Source organism: Pteropus vampyrus, unplaced genomic scaffold, assembly GCF_000151845.1.
Source record: "Pteropus vampyrus isolate Shadow unplaced genomic scaffold, Pvam_2.0 Scaffold10, whole genome shotgun sequence".
Classification (NCBI taxonomy): domain Eukaryota; kingdom Metazoa; phylum Chordata; class Mammalia; order Chiroptera; family Pteropodidae; genus Pteropus; species Pteropus vampyrus.
The window spans coordinates 5,537,434-5,556,437 of NW_011888791.1; positions in this window are offsets into that span (position 1 = coordinate 5,537,434).

Here is a 19,004-nt window from a genome sequence, read left to right on the forward strand (position 1 = left end):
CACAATAAAGAGCATACTGTGTAATATCCCTTCGTGTGTCAAATGACAACTTCAGACAAGGCAGAGGCAGCTGTATCAGACAGCGAGGGGTTGCTTCAGATGGCAAGAAAGGCTCAGAGGAATTTAGACTTCAGGTACTAAGAAATATCTGAATCTACCAAAGTACTCCATTTTAATTTTTAGAGTCTCATTCTTTTCTAATGTACACCCTAAATTTAAATAAGATATTTAGTGAGGCTATGAATGTAGCTTACTTTGTAATTCAGCAACTCAGAAGATCAGACTGTTTCTCGTTTTTTATATGTTAAAATTATGCTTTCAAGGATCAGATTCCACTAGGAAGCATAAGAGGATCTCTCATCTTCTGATTATTCAATGAGCAAGGATTTTAAAACCCTAAGCTTATTTTTTTCCTATAAGTCCTTAAAGGAAGCTAAAAATATCCAGACAAACACACAATCTTTGTATTACTTAACAAGCCCTTCATTCTAGGTGATTTCAGGCAATAATATAAGTGCAGTAGATCATTCCATCCATGTACCATGACTACCACTGCTTCATTTTTTAATCAAGTTCTAGAATCTAGAAAGATATTTACTATTTCTAAACCCTACCAGATCAGTTTAGCAATCTCAGTCTTCTATTTTCATGAGAGTTCTTGACCTTCACTTATCTCCAGGTAACATTTATTTTATCGGTCCGTATTTAACACAAGAAAAAAGAGTCTATTCCAGCTAATTAAACAGAAGGGGACTCACTGCATGGTATCAAGTGGCTTAGAGAATTTTCGCAAGAGTCGATGAGACAGAATCAAGCCTGAGCTGGTAGCAGTGGGCCCAAAGCCGCACCAAAGAATTAGGCCTCCAAGTGCTACTCTAGCCATGATCAGATAAGCTGCCTGTCAAATTGGGAAGCTGCTACTATCGTATTCTCTGCTACTATACGTGTTTCTATTACATGAATTAGCTTATGTATGAGTATTAAATAGGTAATAAGAAGAGTATAGTGTAAAAATTGCAGTGGTTTATAAGACTTTTTCTCAGTTTGTTAATCTTTTATACCAATTAATATATGAAGGCAAAGTACACTAATACGATCTAGTGCAGCAAGCACCAATAGGTGGCACTCTTTCCCTGAACATAATACCTTTTACTCCCCGATACTTTTCAACATTGATTTCTCCTGGGATCGGTTTGCCAGGTGTTCTTGGAAGAGCTTAACGTGTAGATTTCATCTATCTTTGTGCATGTTGCCCTTACCTCCATAACATAGCATAATGCAAGAATTGTGAGGAACACATACATCACCTCATATCAGAAAATTCTAGTCTAATGCCTCTTTTAGAAAATGCATTATTAAAATGGATATCAGTAGACCTACCACTCTATTCATGTTTTGCATGATATACGTATGATTGCTTGGCCCTAAATCATACCCAAAGCATGAGAAGCAAGACAGCTCGGCGAAAGTAGTTCCAGTTTGGTTTTTTTTTTTTTTTTTAAGTTTTTGCATACTAGAAGACAGTGGGAATAGTTGTTGAATCAACCATTCTAAAATATCTTTCAAAGAAGAGGTTCTTGGCAGCTAGAATCAAAGAACTATAGAGAAAATCACAAGGGAGAACTCTCTAAAACATCCATTAAATTCTCACAATAAAAAGAGCAGGAGATTCTGCATTTTCCTCACCAAAAAATCTGATGCCATATTATTACTCTACTGGTCATTTCATATGTTTTCTGGCCTCTTCTCTTCCACGACTCCCTTCAATCCTGAAAAAACTTTTCACTAAAAAAATAAATAAATAAATAAGCGGCTAGCAAGTAAATGAGAAAATGGGCAAGAAAAAGAAATAAATGTCAAATATCAACTCCTCTTTTTATGGCAGACTTCTAAGTTCAAGGTAGGCTTCCCTCCCTAAGAGGAGGTAAGATATGAATTACATAAAGGTTTAAGTTTCTCATTTTATTAACTCAGGTTGACCAAAAAGTATAGAATATGTCCAATATTTTACCCAGAGCCAGGAAAGAGCTTTTTACCTACAAAAATCACAAGACTTGAAGTTAGAAAAAAGTTAATTTATCCTTTTATGGAATCTTATTGTGTATACCACATTCAAAAAAACCACTTACTTAGCTGATATTTATTTTAGACGATAGACTTTCAAATGCTTCATTTTTCTGTAACATAATTATATATGTGACCATGGTATATAGCTTCATTATACACAAAGTATACTTGCCCTCATCTTGACATTGGACTTGGCCAATAGAATGTTAGTGGAATGTGGTTGTGGAGTTTGGCTTGCCTTTTTTTTTAACCTTGATGATTCACCATGAAAAGAAAATGGCCTTAACAAAGCCACTGTCTTTCAAGCTGGATCAAGCAGAATAAGATACATGAAGATAGCTACATGCACTGTGTAAGTGCTGGACTCCAAAGATTGAGCATTATAAGGAAGAGACCTAAATCCTATATGTAGTCTAGAGCTGGGAGCCTGGACCCTAGTTTTGGAGTACAGCCTAGACCATCCACAGTGCAGTCACTCCATGACTCCTGAGTATGAAAATTAATTTTAAAAAAATTTAAACCATTGAATTTGCAAGTATTCATTATACAGCATAATTGTATTGACAGATAGGCATCAATATTTCAATTATGTAATTTTATTCTACAATATTGTATTTTTATAACTCATCTAACAGCAAAACTAACAAATTTTGGGTGAGGAGCGGCTGAAAGATGTTAAAACTGCTGTAAGAGAAATAATTAGAAAATAATCATTTTTCATAATTAAATATGGAGCAAGATTTCAGAACACCTGACAATCTCTTTTCTAATCTTGCACAAATCTTTTTTCTTTGTGGAATTTTTTGTTGTTGCTAATTTATAGGCTCAGTGAAAATGTATTCATAGATGACAAAATCTAAACTAATAGCAGTAAGTTTATAGTGGGTTTCATTGCTTGCTGGGATGAATATTATCAACAATAGTCTTTAAATAGAACCTATTAATTATATCAATCATCAAAATATTTATGAAATAAAAATATTTGTGAATTTCACATATAAACTAAATTCTATATGTTATTTGATCATTATTACAATGTCAAAATTTCTATTTTAATAATTATCCCTCTTTTACAGATATGCGGACAGGTTATTTCTTGGTAAAAATGTTAGTAAAATTTATATGTTTACTATTTAAATAAAATATGCTTTTAATATGTTAACTAGATACAATTGAAAATATTTAAACATTTTAGAATTGCTAATATTATTTTCCCTCACCATTTTAAAATCGACTCTTTCAGCCAGCCACTTTCCCAAACATCAGTACCCTACATGTGTCAGGTAATAAATGGGTAAAATGTAGCCTAAAGTTTCTATCTAAAAATTCCTTAGAAAAGCCCTTTAAGGAATATAATTCCTGTCCTTAAAAAAAAAAAAGACCATAAAACAAGTAGCCTATTAAGATTGGTTCCCTCAAAAGTATGAGTGCCCCCTAATGCACAGAAAACATATTTTAAAAAAATAAATACCAGCAGCTTTACTTCTTTCAATGCAAACTGAAGCAAGATATCCATAGAAAAAAATTAAACTTAGAAGTTCATGAGCAAATTGTAAAACCTAACAGGCAAATGACTTCATATACTAAGAGCAAGTTAACAGAAAAGTCTAACAAGAATGGCAAATTATGTAGGACCAGTGTAATCAGTGTGTGTGATCTGAGAATAGTGAGATCCTTTGTCTTTGAAGTGTAACTACAGCCCTGTCATGCTCTAATACTCCACAAGGCAACAGAATGATTGGAGCCAATATTAACTCAGACAGTTCTGGAGAGTCTCTATTTAGCAACAGCTGTATAACTAGCACGAACCTAATATTGTAGAACAAGACGGATAGCGAAACAACACATAATCTTTTGGGCATAGGGCATTGTTACATAAATGCATCTGTGGTGTTCATCTGAGGGCTGCCAGCAATGGTTTATTAGATTATACAACTATACAATATCTTATACAACATACAACTGTAATAACCTTTCCTTACACACTACACAGGTGTGTTAGTGTGGAGCATACACACACTAACATGAGGAGCATCCGTTAAAAGCCCATATCCTCTTCTTTGTGAGGCAGAACATCACAGTGTTTAGGATCGAAGATTTGGGGAATGAAGATCTTAATGTGATTCTCATCTCAGCTACTTACTACTGATCTGACCTAAGGCATATATAAACTTCCTCAATTGCAAAAAGGGAGAAACAATTGCACATTCTTCAAAGAGTGCTTTGAGATATGTCATTTGATAATATATGGTAAGTTCTTAATGCAGTAACTAAGATGCAATAAGTACTTGACTTTATGTTGCCTTATCATTTAATTATCAATATTAATATTAATTCATTTTTGTATGTTTTTCCTCAGTATATGAAATTTTTCTCACTTCATGTTTTAGACCACTTAATTAGAAGACACACATCTAATGTACTTCAGAAAAATGTGAGATAGTCAGAAATGATGACAAAAAGAAAGCAATAAAGAAGAATCTAATAAAGAAGAAAGATTAGTGTAATAGCCAATAAGGTTTTGCTGTATTCAGAGAGCTAAGCTGGCATAGTAGTTTAACGAGTCTAGAAATTAATCAGCACAATTGTCTCATTAAAACCCAATAAAACATGGCTTGTACTCCCTAGAAGAGACAGAAGAACATCATCATTACTGTATTTATGTAGATTAGTGGTTCTAACCTTATAACAAATATTTTCTAAAGTTGCCTTTACTGCCTAAAAAGACATTTATAGAAAATACAACCTAAAACCACACATTATAATATTTTGAATGCATACATTATCAATGTTAAATCATACATGTTAATTGTATAACTGTAAAGAAGAGAAAACGTGATTTTTAGCGAAATAATTGTTTACAATAGAAGATCTAATGAAGTAGATTCTTGCACTTCCGTAGAGCAAGTGTGGATTTAAGAGAAGGAGTTCAATATAAGTGCAGGAAAATGGAGAACAAAGATATGCATGGATGCTCAAATAAAAATTGATGTTAGGCTAACCAATAGTTCTTAAGTGTGAGACAGTTAATAATAGTGGTACAACCAAGACCATAGACTAGCGATGTCCAACATGGTAACCACTAGCCCCAAATGACTGTGGAGCACTTGACATATGGTCAGTGCCACTGAAGAACTGAACTTTTAATGTTATTCAATTTTAATTAAATTAGGTTTATTTTAAAAACTAAATCTGTTTAAAATATCTCAGTAATGTTTACAATGATTAATTATAGTTGAAATGATAATTGGGAGATGTAGTTTGTTAAATTTAATACATATAATTAAAATTAATTTCCCCTGCTTCTTTTACTTTTTATAATGTGGCTACTAAATTTTTTTTTAATTTTATATGTGGCTCACATTTGTGGCTTGCATTGCATTTCTGTAGCACAGTGTTGCTATAGACAAATTGAGTCGTAAACCTTGAAGATAGTAGCAGGTATAAAAGTGATTAACAATAAACTGTCTCCCCAATTTGTTTCAATATATAATTTCTACAACCGAGATATGTAATTTCTACAACCTAGGCTTATTTCTGCATTATGAAAATTAATATACATATATATGATTTTGAAACAATCTTTAGTAATGAAATTTAGTGAGAACCCTGAATTTCTTACATGCTATTAAAGTTGTTCAAGGTATGTTAAAAGAAATCGTATCTTTCCTCTGCTACACATACATATTGGTAGTGATATTTTTGCCAGAATAGCTCTATAGCCCTGAGAGCCATTTCAACCAAATACGTTGTTGGAAATCTAGAATAATTTGTTTCTTTCCAAAGAAGTTCATAAGATTTTAACAGCATCCAAAAACTCTCATAATTAGATTGATTAAAGTGTGCTTTGGCCCCAACATTCATTTTCAGCTCAATTAAATTTTTCTGAAAATTTTGGCTAACATCTTCTTCATCTGTAATTACTCAATCGGTTTTGTAAATTAAACCAAAGTTTTTAAAAATCTAATCAGCCTCCCTTTTTAGTAGCCATTCAAAAGAAAGCAATCTATTTGTATTTATCCAGTTTCTGCAAAGATGAAAGCTGTAAAAATGTTTGATGGAAAAAACTAATTTTAAATGATACATGTTTGTTGACAAATTTGATGATAATTCTGTTTACTATGAGATTGATCTTCATTTCTAACATTTAATGGCTCCCCATTTAACATTGCAAGTATATCTGCAAGATATATTTTTTGTTATATTTGAATTGTGGTGCTTAATTTTTCATTTAATAAATCAAAAAATTCTTTGATTATTTTTAGAAAATAAAATGTTCAAACTTTACATTGAAAATTTACCTTAATTCTAATTTTACACTCTTTTTATTACCATTGCATAGTTTACTCTTAATTGTATTAGCAACACTGTATACAATATATATTGATTTTGAAATATTTCTTTAACATACATGATGCCTGTAAATAACATAATGAATTACTAAAGCACCTAGAGCTCTTAATGTGATCTGTAAACCCACTTTGTAGATCCATGATGGATGCTATAGAAGCAGTGATGGTTGGAAAATGAATATGTTTTCGCATCAGGTATTTTTAAGGGGTTTGTGAATTGTCAATCTCTTTGGATCCATCCGCAGTAATTTTGAAAGTAATATTTCCTTCATGATTTTTTTAATGTTTGTGAACCTTATATATAAATGAGAAGTAATGATTCATTTTGACAGAACATACTTTTATCCAATGTATGAAAATTTGCTTGACTGCAGTTCATTAGAAAGCTGATTTTAACATTTTTCATAATTTCGTCAAACCTTCTTAGTATATTATTGCTCAGTGAAATATAAGAACTTTTTTTTCACTTGAACTTCTTTCTAAAAATAAGAATAACAACCTCTCAAACAGCTGGAAAGATTAATTCTTCTTTAATATTTTGGTTTTACAAATTTTATAATGCATTGTGCTAATCTGTAAGAAAGAATAAGACCTTTGTTTCTCCAGTTAGGATATACTTAAAACAGTCTGGTGACAGTAATACAGTTTTGAAAATTTTCCTATAAATTTCAGAAATATTAAATTTAATCAGAGTGTTTATAAAAATTGTATTAAATTTTTCTAGTTTCTTGTATCTTTTGAAAATGTGTTAGATTAGAAATATGAGAAATTGTTCAATTGTTAGACAAACATAAAACCCATATTAATCAGCTGAATACCATTGATATATTTTTTTATATTTGATATTTTTAAATAAAGGTTTTAAAAAGTATATTCCTACTTATATAAAGAATTTCCATGAATATAATAATTATAAATTCAAACTAACTTAAGTATATTACACTGGTAACTCAAGTATCACAAGCAACATTTTCATTGTAACTCAATTTTCCAAAATGGGGAGTGACTGTTAGAAAAATGTGAGCAAAACAATGGACAATGTCTCTTTTATTTGTAAATAAATTCCAGGAAAATTTGATGTTTAATTACAACCATGACAAATATTGTGTGTGTGTGTGTGTGTGTGTGTGTGTGTGTGTATTTGAGTTAGATTCTAGGCTAAGATGATTTTAAATGGCAATGAAGGATATTCGAAATCTGTCTCCAGATTGGAAGATTTTTAAAAATTATTATTATGCAGGACTTCTCCATGCATTACAAGATGTCTAGAATTCCTGGTACCTACCTAATAATGCAGCCTCACCTCCTAATAATTTAACAATTAAAGAAATGCCTCCAATAAATTTCCAAAATGACCATAGGTGTGCTTCTGCCCTTGAAGAAAGCACTGACTAAGCTGTTTAAAACAGTGGATTCTGCTACCCATGTGAATCATGACACTACTGCAGATTATGTCACCTTTGCCACTCATCTGCTATTTAGTATCCTTTTATAGTCAATGAGTACTCTTTGCTATATCTTGAATCTCTTTGATAAAAGCAGGTGTTATTAAAAATGTGGCCTTTAAAAGAGACTTTTGGATTTGTCATAAAAAGATGATTTGGGGAAACATTTTAGCAAATTCAGAAGAATGAATTGTTTTTCTCACATTTCTTACATGAGATCTCTGCATGTAATGCCAGCTTCATATTTCAATACTATACTCATCATATATGGATTCATCTTTATGTATCTATAATACAAAGACAATAATTTTTAGCATATGTTACAGTGACCACTATGTATTTTAACGTAAAAAAAAAATCAACATTGCCTTCCTCTATGACATACATATAAAAAAAAAATTATTTACTTGCTTGTGGAGCCAATATTTGTCTTTGCTTCAAATGGAAGCAGAAAATTAACATTTAATATTATCTAATATTGGCAAAATGTTAAAATATTTAATTACAACAACAATCATGGGAAACTATTTAAAATTTTTTTAAAAATCTCAAGAGGTTAAATACCTTTGACCAAGGCACAGTGAAAGTCAAGTTCAGTTAAGACTTCCTACTCACTATCATACTGCCTTCTATCTTAGCTTGTATGCTCATGGAGTGCTCCAAACTTTTCCTTTTAAAGGGTCACCTTACTACTTATAATAAATGCTAGAATACTTTTTTACTGACTATCAAAATGATTTGGGAAGTTTTATTTTAGTGCATCAATAATAATAATAACAACAATTATTATGATTATAATTGTTACTATTATTATATTAACTGTTCTGCCCCTTTTACTTATTGTCACTCTACTCAGCTGGTCTTCTGTTGCAGCATCCTGCTATCCTTAATCATGTGCTCTTCAATATAATGAGCACCGAACTTATGGAATAAGTGACATATGCATACTCCCTGTAAAATATGTTTGATATAGTCTATGGATTAACAACATGGATTTAGAAAACGAACAAGCTAAGGTTATTTTGTTTTACATTTACATGGAAATACTGATTTTCCTTAAACAGGTAAATTAAAAGTTATACTATGATGGAAGAATTTTAAGGATCTTGATGGTTTTATATAAGAACTGTGGAAAAATCCCATTTCTGAAGGCTCCTCCGAGCAATCAGTGTGAACTAAATTTGTTTACTTCCTTTCAGACTCTGGCTTCTCAGTATTTTACTCTCCTGAGATTCTGTCTATAGTCACAATTCCTTTTGAATGCCCATAAATCATCTATTTCATTTACATTAGTTTCATTGAAAAGCAGTATTCATGATGGGATAATTTGGAAAGTTATTTATTATCTTCCTGATTTCACTCAGGTTTTTACTCCTCTCCTACTTGCATTCCCATTTCTTCTCACCTTTAAAGAGACAACCAGACTATTCATTGGTCCTTGATATAAATTTAGTTTTAAGTACTTGCTCCTTTGATTATTTATACAATTTCTCTTGCATTCATTCAGCCCAACCAGACTATTCATTGGTCCTTGATATAAATTTAGTTTTAAGTACTTGCTCCTTTGATTATTTATACAATTTCTCTTGCAGTTTTACTTTGCTAATTGGTCCAGTCAGTATTCCCCCCACCGCCACAACTTCTTTTCCAATCATCTTCCCTTAAATTTTCCACCACAGAGTAATTTTCTAATGTTTGATAATAACAAGTGAATTTTCCCCCTGATTCTGCTGTTGGTTCCTTAGTACCTAAAATACTCCACATATATTCCTAGGGAAAATTCTTATCTTTTAAAATAATAAACCTAGATTCATTTCTGGAGGAAAAACAAACAAACAAAAAGGTAAAATATTCCTGGCCTGGGTATGTTGGGATAAATGTCCCTTGTCTGTAAGAGTTTAAAAATGTCTTCAGGACAACTAACTATCTTTATTAGCATGTTCTCTGGTTTCTCATTTTCCTCCACAAACTCAACGTTTCACCAAATCTCTCAAATCCACTGTAGAAATGAAAGTTTCTAATATTAAGGGGGAAAGCTATGTAAAATTGTCATTTCTCCTCATTCTTAATATTGATACACTTTAAGTTTCTATTTGTGTACGTAAACATTATGAAGCCAGATCATTGTTTTTTGTTCATTCTTTATATCCATGAAGTTCTTTTACTCACTGGGTATCCTACAAATGTTTGGTTTTTATTAAAAATTTAATTTGTAGAATAAATACTGGTAAAACTTGAAAACAGCTATTATTTTCTACCATAAAAATAAGTAAATCCTTATAAATTCGATGTTGTAATACATTATAGTTTATGTGATGCTAAGTGTGCTGAAAGAAAGCGAGATAGCAATTATAAGAAAAAAGCCAATATCTATGATTTTTAGGGATAAGAGCAGAAACTAATAGAAAAAGAAATTTACATTGCCTATTTTGACCATAATTCAAAGCAATGAGCTTGGTTAAAAAGAAGAGAATAAGAAAGAGAAAATCAGATTACAGAACTTATAAATGAAGTAAAATATCAAATTATTGAATTAGAACAAGAAGTTCCATGCAGTTAAGACATATACCAGTGAGCAGATATAACACTCTAAAAATTAAACTCACATACATAATTAAAATATAAGGGAACTAAAAGCAAGAAGCCAGAAAATAACAAATTAGTTTATACACATTCTACAGAGAAAAAAATTCTAAAAAAAATCTTAAATGTCAATTCACTTTATATTTGCAAACATGTACATTGGAACATTTGCTTTTGTATAATTAAAAGTAATGACTGAAAGCAAATTTAAAACATCTTATTCTGCAAACAAATGACAGTTCAAAAATAGGGAACAAAGGAAAACAAACATTCTAGGACAGATCCTCCACAAATATACTCTTTACTAAATCATTTCCAATTCTTGCATTTATTCCCTGCAGTTTTTATTGGTTCCGTAGAAGAGAAACCACACATTTGCATGTTAAGGTACATATTATTACCATGACTTCTGGAAAATAATGTGTTTGAACAACCAAATATATACAATATATTCAAAATGTTTAATCTCAGTAAAAATAACAAAAAAGAAAAAGATTTAATATCACAAAAAATAATAAAGATAATGTTAAAAAATAAAAATAAAGATAATGTTATATAACAAATAAATGCATGCACATTAAAATGATGGGATAACATTGTACCCTATAAAATTAACAAAATTTAAAATGTAAAGTATTTAGATTATTTAAATGATTTATTTTATATATGAATCTAATATATTTTAAAGTATTATAGGTCTATATTGTCATTAAAATAAAATTTTGAACTATATATATATTATCAGAGTAAAAATATTGTTTTAAAAAACTGCAATATTGATGCCAATGAAAATAAATAACCCAGTGACCAAGGAGACCACATGTTGTGGATGGTCTCTGTGTAGCTGTGGAGCAGCACCCCCTAAGAATATATTTTGAACGTACACCCTCAGAGAAAATTAAACATTATGCTGAGACACAGAAATTCTGAGGCTGTTACCAATCATAACTCAAATTCCCGAAATGAGGAGAGTTTAAATGCTCATGTGAATATGCATTACTTCACTAGCCTCTCCAACCAGAAGATCCTGGCCTCTCCACTCAAAATACCTCATTTTCATGGAAGACAAGGGTTTACTGAGATCATTGACATTTCCAAAGACGTAAATTTAGGATTTAGAATAAGTCTTAGGTTAAGATTAGTATGAGATTTTCTCTACTTAGTAGGTCCTCAGGAAGCAATAGCCTATAAGTTGTATACTTCTCTGAGCCTGAAGATGACTTATAGTAATGAAGAAAAATATAGCTAAGTAAATAGAAGACATTTTGGATAAAGGAAATCTGAAATCAAATACTTGTCTCACCATTTACTGGCTATGTGATCATGAACCAGTTATTAAATGTCTGCACTCTCTGTATGCTTGTCTGGAAATTGGGATGGCAAATTCATTCCCCTTTGGGTTGAATGAAATATAAATATGAAAGCATTAAGCACAGCCTCTGGCGTATAACTAACAGCTATCATATGCTTACTAAGTGCTCAGTAAATAGAAGTTATTAACATTGCCTTGATTCTTCCACAGCAGTTTTGTTCTATAACTCATAGTTTATATGTTGTGAAGAATCATTGTTTTACTCCTCACTTTGTCTATTTATTTCTCCTCAAAAGTCTGTAAGAATGGTCATAATATTATTTTTCCATGTAATTCTAATCTATACTTTTAACCAGACTATAGCACATTTGTGATTAAATAGTTAAGTGGACTAAAAGCTTTTTACAAAAATTAAGCATTATTTACGTTGTCAGCTTAATATAGTTCTTGGCTCATAGTAGGATTTGAAAAGTGTAGCTTTGTAACTATTATAACAATCCAATCAACATTTTACCTTGCATGCAATTTTAACATATTACTGGATAAATAGACAGAAATCCTCTTTCATCATTCAGCATGACTTCAAAATCTCAATCGAAGTAAAGAATAACCTTCTGGATTTCAGGGAAGTAAGAGTTGAGTCAAGCAAGAGTGCTTTTAGAGAAATGAGCGGTCACTGAAAAAATCCTAATTAGTGTATTTATAATCTCTAATCATTTTCCAGTTTTTCTAACAAATGTCTCACTGTTTGACATTGAGCTAACTCTAAGTCCCACTCTGCCTGAGACCTGCTTTACAACAAACTGAATGTATCCAACTCCTTTTGTCTTCCTCTCACACTATTTCCATTTATGACTGAATTTTTAATGATCCATGGCATGTACTCCACATGTGACAAACTAGTGCCTTTTTTTTCCTACAAAAGGATTTAAATTATCACATTATTCTAAATGGTCTTATCTCACTTCCACAAAACACTTCTCATATTTCAAATGGAATCCTTGAGAGACAGAATCACACACAAAAAAATTTTTCCTTTTTTTCCCCCCTTTTCACTATAAAAACGTGCAGGTTCTAGATGGCAGTGTGTTGTCCCTTGAAAATCTGCTCCATATTGGAGGAACTTAATGTTAAATGATTTTGTCGACAGTATCTGGCACCACCCTGGGCTATGTTGGGTGTTTGTAGTGAGATGCAGTTCTAAAACATTCTGGGAAAGCAATCACTTCTGCATTGTCTAGCCTGAGGAATCTGTACTCCACTTGCTTCTCTGGCTCACAGTTCTCACCTGCTGGCTGTCATTTTAAGAAGGGCCTTGATTGTAAGTGGCCTTAGCTGCAGGATGGCTCTGGAGATCTATATTTTTCCATTTTTATTCTATTTTTTCTTTCTTCCAGTTTTTCTATTTTGATTCCCGGGAATGAAAAATATACAAATTTACATTATATTTTGTTAGCAATTTAAATTATCATATGTTTATATGATCACCAGGAAAGATTCTACTTTATTTTTCCAAACTTATACAACCCATGTTTTATTTTGATTAACATTCCTCCTTCTGAGTTATTTTACTTCTCTTTTAATACTTTTTGAAATCACGAAGCTTCCCAAATCTCTCTCAACATTTTTTCAAGATTCGTGTATAGAAAGCACACACAACAATGTAGCATTGCAACTAGATCACTGAGAAACTCCCTGGAGGAAGTAGAAAATGTATCTATCATTTTCATATGCTTATTACTAGGAGCCTATCTGAAATCTTATTAGTGCCGAGTTTGGGTAATTTTTATTTCCCATTCCCTCTGGCAAATGACTTATTTACATATTGATTTGTTCCATGAGATTTGGGGAAAAAATAATAATAAATGGGCACTCAACTAGAGAATAAAATAGTATTCAAAAATGTATTCTTCTTATGAAAATCTTTCTTTTGTTGCATTAACAACTTTGAAATGGTCATTGTATAGTGAAATAATCACTAAATGACATATGGCTCCTTAATCAGCATTGTCACTGCTGGCAGGATCATAGAGTCATTGGACTTGCAAATGCAGGTTTTGACTTACTGTGGCTTAGTGCAATGCATGAAAATCATTGATGGGGTTTTTCAAACCAAGAAAATTCAACTCTGATTTTACATGCATAGATAGTACTGGCCTACATAGCAAAATGAAATCCATTACCCCTTTTTCTATGTTTTTTATTTTTGTGAAGTTATCTTCAGGTTTTTGCGTGAAATTCTATTTGGGATGAAAGATATACTTAAATCTTTTATAAAATTTTATAATTTGAAGATAATGCTGCTAATAATGTAGCTGACATTATTATAGTGTTGATTATAAACTACATTGCTCATATGATTTACAGAAATGCATGTCTCTCCACAAAATATCAGCTCCCAATATCAGTCTGTCAAAATGACCAAAGTTATATCATAAATAAAAACACTAGGATTTTTTTTTCAGTTACAATTGATATTCAATATTATTTTATATAAGTTACATGTGTACAGTGAAGTGGTTACACATTTATATAATTGATAAAGTGATCACCCAGATTAGTCTAATACCTACCTGGCACTATACATAGATAGTTATTACTATATCATTGACTATATTCCTTATGTTGTACTATATTTTCCCGTGACTACTTTGTAACTACCAATTTGTACTTCATTTACCTTTTTTATTCGGCCTCCCAAACACCTTTCATTTAGTAACCAGCAGATTATTCTCCGTATCTATGAATCTGTTTCTGTTTTATTTTGTTCTTTAGACTCCACATATAAATGAGATCATATGGTATCTGTCTTTCTCTGTCTGACTTATTTCACTTAGCATGGTACCCTCTAGGTCCATTCATGTTGTTGCAGATGTTACAATTTCATTCTTTTTTATAGCTGAATAATATTCCATCATGTATATGTTCACTTCTTTATCCAATCATCTTTTGATGGGCACTTAGATTGCTTCCATATCTTGGCTATTGTAAACAGCACTGCAGTGAACATAGGGGTGCATATATCTTTTTGAATTAGTGTTTTGCTTTTCTTTGAGAAACCACCATACTTTTTTCCACAGTAGCTGCACAAATTTGCAATCCTACCAACAGTACACAGGGTTTCCTGTTCTCTACATCCTCACCAACACTTGTTGATTTTTGATTTATTCATGATAGCCATTCTGATGGTTTTAATTTGCAATTCTCTGATGATTAGTGATATCGAGCATCTTTTCATACATCCATTGGCCATTTGTATGTCCTCTTTGGAGAAATATCTATTCGGGTCCTTTGCCCATTTTTTAATTAAATTGTTTGATTTTTGGGTGCCGAGTTGCATAACTTCTTTATAAATTTTGGATATTAACCCCTTATCTGCCATATCATTGGCAAATATCTTCTCCCATTCAGGTTGTCTTTTCATTTTGTTGATGGTTTCATTTGTTGTACAAAAATGTTTTAGTGTGATGTAGTCCCATTTGTTTATTTTTTCTTTTGTTTGCCTTGTCTGAGGCGACATTCTATAGAAAAAAATATTACTAAGAGCAATGTCAGAGAGTTTGCTGCCTATGTTTTTTTCTAGGTGTTTTATGGTTTCAAGTCTTACATTTAAAACTTTAATCCATTTTGAGTTTATTCTTTCACATGGAATAAGAGGGCGGCTTAGTTTCTTTTCTTTTCTTCTTCTTTTTTTTTTTTTTTTGCATGAATCTGTTCATTTTTCTCAACACCATTTATTGAATAGGCTGTCTTTTCCCCGTTTTACATTTTGCCTCCTTTGTCATAGATTAAGTGACTATGTAAGTGTGAATTTATTTCTGGGCTCTCAATGCTGTCCTATTAATCTGTGTGTTTGTGTTTATGCTAGTACCATGCTGTTTTGATTATTATAGCCTTATGGTATAGTTTGATATCAGATAGCATGATACTTCCAACTTTGTTCTTTTTCCTTAAGATTCCCATGGCTATTCAGGATCTTTTACGGTCACATATAAATTTTTGGATTATTTTTGCTAGTTCTGTGAAAAATGCTGTTAGTATTCTGATAGGGATTACTTTGAATCTATAGATTGCTTTGGGTAATATGGACATTTTAACAATGTTAATTCTTTCTATCCATGAGCATGGTATATGCTTCCATTTATTTGTATTTTCTGTATCTTTATATAATAAAACAAATTTTAGTTGCTGGCTTCCTGATCCCTGGATTACTTTGTTAGAATGGATCTCAAGAATTCAGTTTATTGTCATGATTGAGAAAAAATATCTGGACACATATGCTGCTCCCTAGATTTGTTTTAGGGCTAGCTACAGTTTGCAGTCTCAGGCATACCTGGGACTGGTAACAAATCAAGAATGCTATTATGGTAATGCTCCTAAGCTTCAGGAAGAGAAAGAAACAAAAAGTCTGTAAACTCTTATCCTTATATAATTATTTTATTTATTTCTAACTAATGAAATCCTTGATACCATAATTCAAAAATATTTCTCTTATCTGCAGTAGCACTTACGTATACAAACCATGGAATACTGATCATGTGTCGCTTAGAAAACCTTTCTTTGTGTCTTCATCTCTGTAGTTAAAATATGAGCTTGATAATGGAGATATGCTTTATTCCTTTTACCATTCATAGTACACCAAAACAAAGCCAGCCTTTTCATTATTTGTTTTACTGGGTGACTTAACTCATCTAACGTTAGAAAATGTTACCAACTTTAGAAACCTTATTTCTTTTTATCATGTATGTATTGATAAAATGGTTTAAATTATATCTCATATTTTTCCAATGATAATTCTCCCCATCTGAACTAATTTTGATAATTTTCTTTATCTTTAATTTTAATAATAAAACAGCAATCTATCATTCTTTTGCTTCACTAGTACGTTATTCATGTAACAATTCATCAAATCCTATGGATTCTATTAATTTACCAAAAGTTTTATATGTATCTCTAGAGATTCAAATTTAATTAAATAGGTCACTACTGACTTCTAAAATTCTATTTTAATACATACTTTTATATATCTGACTTATACATTTTCAAATCGGTAGTCTTTTTTTTTTTTTTTTTTACTAAATGGCACCATATTTATCAACCACTTCCTATAATTGTATTTTAGGCATAGCTTTGAACCAATTACATTTTTTGGAATATACTGCCCCAGAAGGGCCTCTCTTCTGTTATCCTGCCTCTATTTTATACAACATTAAAATATTTGATTTAGAGCAGCAAAATATTCACTGATACTTTGACCATCCACAAATAATGTCATTCTCTCCTCCTCACGCCCCCACTCCCCCGCCCTGGCCAGGCTTCTTTCATGATCAAATACTGAATTTTGTCTTTTTTTTAATCAACTGAAATTACTACAGATTTTTCCTTTGTATCCATTCATTCAATTAAATTAATTTTTGAATACTTTTATTATTAGATGATTCTTACATTCTTTGGGCTAAACTGCATATTCTATTAATGAATTTTATATACTGCATTCAGTTTGCTAAATTTTTGTAAAAATGTTTGCAAAACATTATTCGGGAGGAGTTTTTGTCTGTAATTTTCTCTTAAATATCTTTGTCTGGTTCGGGAATCAAAGATATACTTACCTAATAAAATAAACTCAAAATACTCTTGCTCCTTTATTTTATGGAATACTTTGCATATTATTAAAATTCCTTGAACATTTGGAATTCATTAATGAAGGCAAATGGTCCTGTAGTTATCTTTGTGGGAATCTTTGATAATTAAAAATTCAATTTCTTTAATATATGTAATGTTAATCATATTTTGTTTTCTGTTATGCCAACTATGTCTTTCAAATAATTATTCCATCTCATACAAGTTGTTGAATAAATTCACGCAATATTATTTATTATATTTTTATTATCCTGTTACTATGTATAGAAACTGTGGTTATATTTATAGTTTCATTCCTTATCTTGGGTAACTTATAGCAAGATGCTTTCTAGAGGATTATAAATTATATTAAATATTTCAATAATTTAGTTTTCACTTTGTAGCTATTTTCTACTGTTTGTTCATTTTCAGTTTTAATGATTTTCGCTCTTATCTGTATTTTTTATAGATTGTAAGTTAGAAGCATAGTTTATAAATTTTACATAAGTTTAATTTTTAAACATAATTATTTAAAGCTTTAAAGTTACTCCGTAATGAATAAATAAATAGCTGCCTTCTACACATTTTGATATTTTGTGTTTTTACCATTATTCATATCTAAAAATGTTCTAATACTTCTTGTGACTTTTTAACTTATTTATTGCATGAGTCATTTTGTTTAATTCTCACAAATTTAATGTTTTTCAAAATATCTTTCCATTATTAATTTCTATTTTCCATGTGGTCAGAGAATATACTCTAATGAGTTCATAGTGATATAAATAAGTAATTAAATGAATAAATAAATGAACATAGATGTAGATATTTAGGAAAAAAGACAAATCTACTTTTCCAAAAAATTCCAATAATTTGTGTAGATAATTTCCCTCAGGAGATAGAGCTTAACTCCCCATACCTTTTGAATGTGGGTCATACCAAATAGTGGCTTGCTTTCAAAAAAGTAGAGTTTGGGAGAGTGAGGAGTGCCTTTACAGTGGAAAAAATTTGTTAAACACAACTTTGACCAGTTGATGGAGGTCATCATCATCAATAACAAGTCATGTTGCATGTGCCCATGTTATGACGTGAATAAAATTATACTTCACAATCTAAAGCTCTTTTTGTACAATCTATTTCCTTTTACCCCTAGTTTTACTAGTATTAAACCTACATTGACAACATGCAGACTTTTCTTACTTATTTCTAATGATCCTCCCTTTTATTATTCACGAGTGTTACCATGAGTAAATATTCTGAGCTTCTAACTTTGTTTTGGGTAAATATTCTGGAGGAGCCAAGTGACATTCACTTTTAATGTACTAATTGATATATTTGTGTTCAAGTCTACTAAAATGGCATTTTTCTATTTGCCTGTCTGGTCTCACTCCTGCCATCTCTAAAGTGAACTATTTTTAGTATTACATTTTATTTCATCTGTTGATTTTTTAGTCATATCTCTTTGTTATTTATTTTGTAGTTTCTCTTATATATTTTTAATTAAATCTACTTTCAAAAATAATCTACCACTTTAGCAACAAAGCATCTTACAAAATACTTCAAGTTACCACCTACCTATTCTTTGTGACTTCGTTATGTATTTAATTCTACATATGCTATAGATCTCAC